At 47.8% G+C, this 5,343-nt stretch overlaps 1 protein-coding gene across 1 annotated transcript in view; it reads right to left on the bottom strand.

Moving 5' to 3' along the window:
• The window catches only part of AHCTF1 (AT-hook containing transcription factor 1), a 64,595-nt gene extending 60,315 nt beyond the window's left edge, over positions 1-4,280 (bottom strand). Inside the window, exon 1 of the mRNA XM_018559970.1 lies at positions 3,957-4,280. The gene's annotated coding sequence lies outside the window, so the exon portion shown is untranslated. The remainder of the gene's footprint in view (positions 1-3,956) is intronic.
• Between the last annotated feature and the right edge of the window lie 1,063 nt (positions 4,281-5,343).

Genomic DNA, 5,343 nt, shown 5'->3' with positions numbered 1-5,343 from the left:
AAATGATTGAATTTAAAAAAAAAAAAAAAAAAAAACTTTTTGCATATATGGACTGCTTGCTAGCATTCGATACAGGCAAAAAATGGAGTTTAGAAACCCTTGAATTGCTTTCAGTGCCGTCAGTCTCTCTATACTCCTTTCATTGCCTCACTACTTCTGTGTTTTCCCTCTCCAGCCTTTGTGTGTTTGCTTCCTCCCATTTACTTGCTTCCTTGTACTTCAGCCTAACTTTCTCTTTCGCACTGTAGTTCCGTGACTTACCTTCCAGTGTATCTTCCTTCTGCTTCGCAGTCACCGCTTTACTTCTGTGCTCCTCTCGTACCCTGTAGCTGTGTTGGATTATCTCATCACCTTCTCTTCGTATTCTTCCTTGTCTGCACACCCCTTGTGTGCATATATCCCTTTGTGCTTCTTTATGTACTTTTCCCTCTGTTATCCTGCTTCTTTGTATGCATGTGCAATGCACATCTCTTGCTTACTTTTGTATGTTACACCTTCCTGCTTCTAGGTGTGCCTCTAAGCTACTTACCCTTCCCCTGTGTCCTTGCTTAGCTACCCTCTTCAGTATACTCTCTGCTGTGCATTTTGCACCTTTGCTTGTGACTCTCTCATTGTGTGCCACTGTTCCTATCCTCCTCCTCTTGGTTTCAAGTTTCATCCCTACCGGTTTTGTTCCCAGTTCCCCGGTGCTTCAACTAGTCCTTTGCATCTGTGTGGGTGCACTAGAGGGCCACAACCTGGAAGGTGTCGAGCAGCCCATGCTCACCATTAAGAAATCTTTGTCTTCCGTCTGTCCCTTTCCGTTGGATTGTCCCTGGAAGTCCTATTCATCTGCCTGTCCCTGACCTTTGTTTGGTCTGTTGTGTGGGTGTCTGCAACCTGTCCAGAACTCTGGCCCTGTCAACCATTCTTGGCTGTTAGGTGAACCTAGGCATTGTGGCCTGGGGGTCAGCACGCAGCCAAGTCCATCTCCACCATCAGGAGCTCTGGTGAAGACCGGCTGGCCCTTAGATTCCACATCCTGGGGCACCCCATGCCACCTACCTAGCATTGCTGCCCCCTGCCTAGTACCTTGACCTACCAGTCTGTCTTCCACTGCCTCATTCAGTTCCCCTGCTCTGCACCCTGCTAGTACTCCAGCTCCAGGAGTCGTCTGCTTGGTACTTTTCCTCGAAGTGTCCCTGCCAGTGTAGTAGAAAGGGTCCACATACCGGATTCCAGTTTATACCCGTGAGCCCCGATCCGTGACAGTATAACAGCTTCAACTCTTCTGGGAAGGCGTCCACAAGGTTTAAGACTGTGTCTATGGGAATGTTTGATCATTCTTCCAGAAGCGCATTTGTGAGGCCAGGTACTGATGTTGGACGAGAAGGCCGGGCTCGCAGTCTCCGCTCTAAATCATCCCAAAAGGTGTTCTGTCGGGTTGAGGTGCAGGCCAGTCAAGTTCCTCCACCCCAAACTCGCTCATCCATGTCTTTATGCACTGGTGCACAGTCATGTTGGAACAGGAAGGGGGCATCCCCAAACTGTTCCCACAAAGTTTAAGAGTTCCCTTCACTGGAACTAAAGGGCCAAGCCCAACCCCTGAAAGACAACCCCACACCATAATCCCCCCTCCACCAAACGTTACCCTTGGCACAATGCAGTCAGCCAAGTACCGTTCTCCTGGCAACCGCCAAACCCAGACACGTCCATCGGATTGCCAGACAGACAGAGAAGCTTGATTCGTCACTCCAGAGAACACGTCTCCACTTCTCTAGAGTCCAGTGGCGGCGTGCTTTACACCACTGCATCCAACGCTTTGCATTGCACTTGGTGATGTAAGGCTTGGATGCAGCTGCTCGGCCATGGAAACCCACTCCATGAAGCTCTCGTCACACTGCTGTGCCAATCCGAAAGGCCACACGAAAGTTTGGACGTCTATAGCTAATGACTCTGCAGACAGTTGGCAACTAATGTGCACTGTGTGCTTCAGCATGCAATGACCCCGCTCTGTCATTTTACGTGGCCTAACACTTCGTGGCTGGGTTGCTGTTGTTCCCAGTTGCTTCCACTTTGGTACAATACCACTAGCAGTGGACCGAGGAAATTTCACGGATGGACTTATTGCACAGGTAGCAACCTACTACGGTACCACGCTTGAATTCACTGAGCTCCTGAGAGCGACCCATTCTTTCACAAATGTTTGTAGAAGCGTCTGCATGCCTAGGAGCTTGATTTTATACACCTGTGGCCATGGAGGTGATGGTAACACCCGAACCCAATGATTTGGAGGGGTGTCCCAATACTTTACACACACATACATATATATTTTTTTTTTTCTTTTTTTTTTTAAAGAAATAATTTTTCTAGTATAAAATGGGTAAATGGCACTTCGTAGCCAACAACCTAGACCAGAGGCGTGACAAATTTTCTTAGAATCTAGGAGCCAGCTAAAAAAGTTAGGCGCCAGGTTTTTTTTTTTTTTTAAACTAACAAAGCTTTATTTTCAACAGTTGCAATTTTCAAATACAGTTTTAACTGGCGCAAGCGGCGATAATCGACATGTGTAGCGCAATCGCCTTTTTGTACGTAGGTGCACCCGACTTATTTTTCCGCTCGTATGCGCACATTTGCAGGGGACTTTAAATTGCACATTGAAGATGACAGGTTTTCTTTAAAGGTGACATTAGGGGTCTATTATACCCCCTAGTGTCACCTTTCCACTTCAATGGCTTTAGCCGGGAAATGACAGCTGAATGTAAACACAGCAGGCAGTGGTCGGGAGCAATAGTCAGCCTGCTATTGGCTACTTCAAATTGCAATAGCCACCTGGCCATTGCATCCACCCACTGCGAATGCCTGCAGCCAATCAGATTGTTCAGGTATTTTGACAGCCAGCGGGGCCGACTAGCAAGATACTGAAGCTTGGGCCAGTGGGAGATTCCTCCATCCACACAGTTTAACGTAGATGGAGGAATCTGTTGCACTTTTTCCATCTGACCATAGAAAATCTGCAGATAATCTATAGGTGTATGGCCAGGTTTAGAACCAACTTGTACATGCTGATTTCACTCTACCAAAACCTCCAACAGGTAACTGGCTGTCTGAACCTTAAGAAATGTTCCCTTGTGGGTACTGTACTCGGTGCAACCTCATGAAAAAAGTTGCCCACTTTTGTCACCCTCGCACATGCAACATTTTGCAGATCTCTGGCTCCTACATTTGTAATACTACCGATGTCATCTATTTGCCGACATCAGCGTGGCCATAGATATATTGGAAAAACCACACAAGGTGTATTCATGTAGTTATATCATCCATTCACAGATCTATAAATGTAACACACCATCGCCACTGCAAAGTTGTCAATGGAGTCAGTACAGTAACATCTCCACAGAAATCCATCCATTGATAACTCCCGGACAGACAGAAGAAGCCTGAGCATTGCAGCCGCCATTTTCTGATCTCAGTTAGAATGCTTTGTAAGTTCTAATGCAACAAATGAGTAAACAAACATTTACTTTTTGCTATATGGTTTAAATCAGAATACGCCTCGAGCCAATCAATGCACACTCCATGACAACCGTAGGCAACCTCAGCACTCCAGGTGGGGTGAAACTGCAAATCCCAGCATTTCTCTGCTCTTGGGAGTCATGCCTGTCAAGCTTGCAATGCCTCATGGGACTTGTAGCTCCACATCAGCTGGAATGCTGCGTTTGCCTGCTTATGCATAATGCTCATGGTGTATGCCAGCACAATATCCTGCGTATTTGTGATCAGCAGGCCAGACATGATTTAGGGCAGATGCAATATTTAGCAACAAGTTCTCCGCACTGAACAGGTCATTTTAGCAATCTCTTGACCAGCCGACCTGTACACGTGACACTTAGTCCTGCGTGGGGCCCGCCCCCTCTGCATCACCATGCTGCACAGCAGACGCAGGAAAGCAGAGCGAGTTATTAAAATGCAATTACCTGAGAACAGTCACCGCCGTGACAACTGTCGGCAGCCTGACACTGGAATGAAAGCTGTCCGATGCTTTACATATGTCAGAGTCTCCACGTCCAGCTCCGGAGGCACAGCGATCTGCCTGTTCCCGCTGCTACGGGCTATCCGCGTTCACCTCCTCCCAAGTATCGCAGCAGTCTCGTGACTTCTAAGGGCTTTACTTCTTCAAAACCAGGCACAGAGAGAAGTCTCGAAGGGTAATATTTTCTAACACGCAGGCCTATCACACACCCGGGAACATCGCGGCAACCATTACTGAACCTTTAGCCCCGCCTCTTCCTTTTCCTTTGCTGTGCGTCAAAACATCACGTACCGTCTCATTCGTCGCGCACCTACGTGCAGCGTGAGGTGGGCGGATCCCAGGCGGGTTTCTGATTAGTTAGTTTGGAGTGTGGTTGAGAAACGTATGTGATGAGGCGCAGGAGGCGCGCACGTTCTATCGGCTACGTCACTTAGCTCAAAGTTAGGGCGGGAATCCCTTGCCTAGCATTCAAGCTGTGCTTATAAGTAGATAAAGTGAGGCGAGCATGCAAGTTTTGTTCAGTCAGTTAAAGAAGCCATGTCACGAGATTATTCCTTTCAGTAAACAATATTTCCACAAGCCTATGTGTGTATTTAAAGGAAAACTAAAGCCAAACCTTTTTTGGCATTAGTTCTCTTTTGGGTCAAAGGAGTTCATTTACAAATGTAGTCGTGTGACCATAGTCAGCATCTAGCGGGCTACGGCTGGCTATATGCTGACCGCGCAGAGCCGCATTGCAGCCAGGAAGGATACAGACAATATTGTCAGGATCCACCTTGCTGCCTGATTGACGCCTGGCTCTGCCTCTCTAGAGCCAGCTGTGCCCACCCCTTCCCCTGCCTGTCCCTCCAATGAGCACTGGAGGAACAGAAAGAGGGAGGTGGGAATCCCAGCAGGGAGCAGTGACTGACATTTACCATCTGCAGGGAGAAGCCGTGAGCTGAGTGATCAGCGGTTTGTGATCGCTCAGTTCTTGATCTATAGAGCCAGCATGTGACAACTGCAGTGTCACATGCCAGCTCAAACCTTTGGGAAGAATATCTTTTACTAATACAGATGCGTCTTGCTGCACTCCTTACCGGTATGGTTTCAACCTGTAAAGGCCAGGTGGGTGCTTGTAATGACTACGGATGGCACCGTACAGCATACGCAAAGTTCAAAAATGTCACCAGCACACCAAAGGTAAAGTAAGACTCAATCCATTTAATGACACCGCATTTTCATCAAAGTGCAAGCGCTTTCAGGGGCCGCACAGGGTCCCCATCATCAGACTCAAAATGACACCAAGTGTAACCACAACAAAAACCCTTTAACCTCTTGCCGTCCGCCCG

Source organism: Nanorana parkeri, unplaced genomic scaffold, assembly GCF_000935625.1.
Source record: "Nanorana parkeri isolate BGI_ZX_2015 unplaced genomic scaffold, ASM93562v1 scaffold424, whole genome shotgun sequence".
Classification (NCBI taxonomy): Eukaryota; Metazoa; Chordata; class Amphibia; order Anura; family Dicroglossidae; genus Nanorana; species Nanorana parkeri.
Note: the sequence above shows the minus strand (reverse complement) of the source record. Positions and strands in the feature narration are given on the sequence as shown.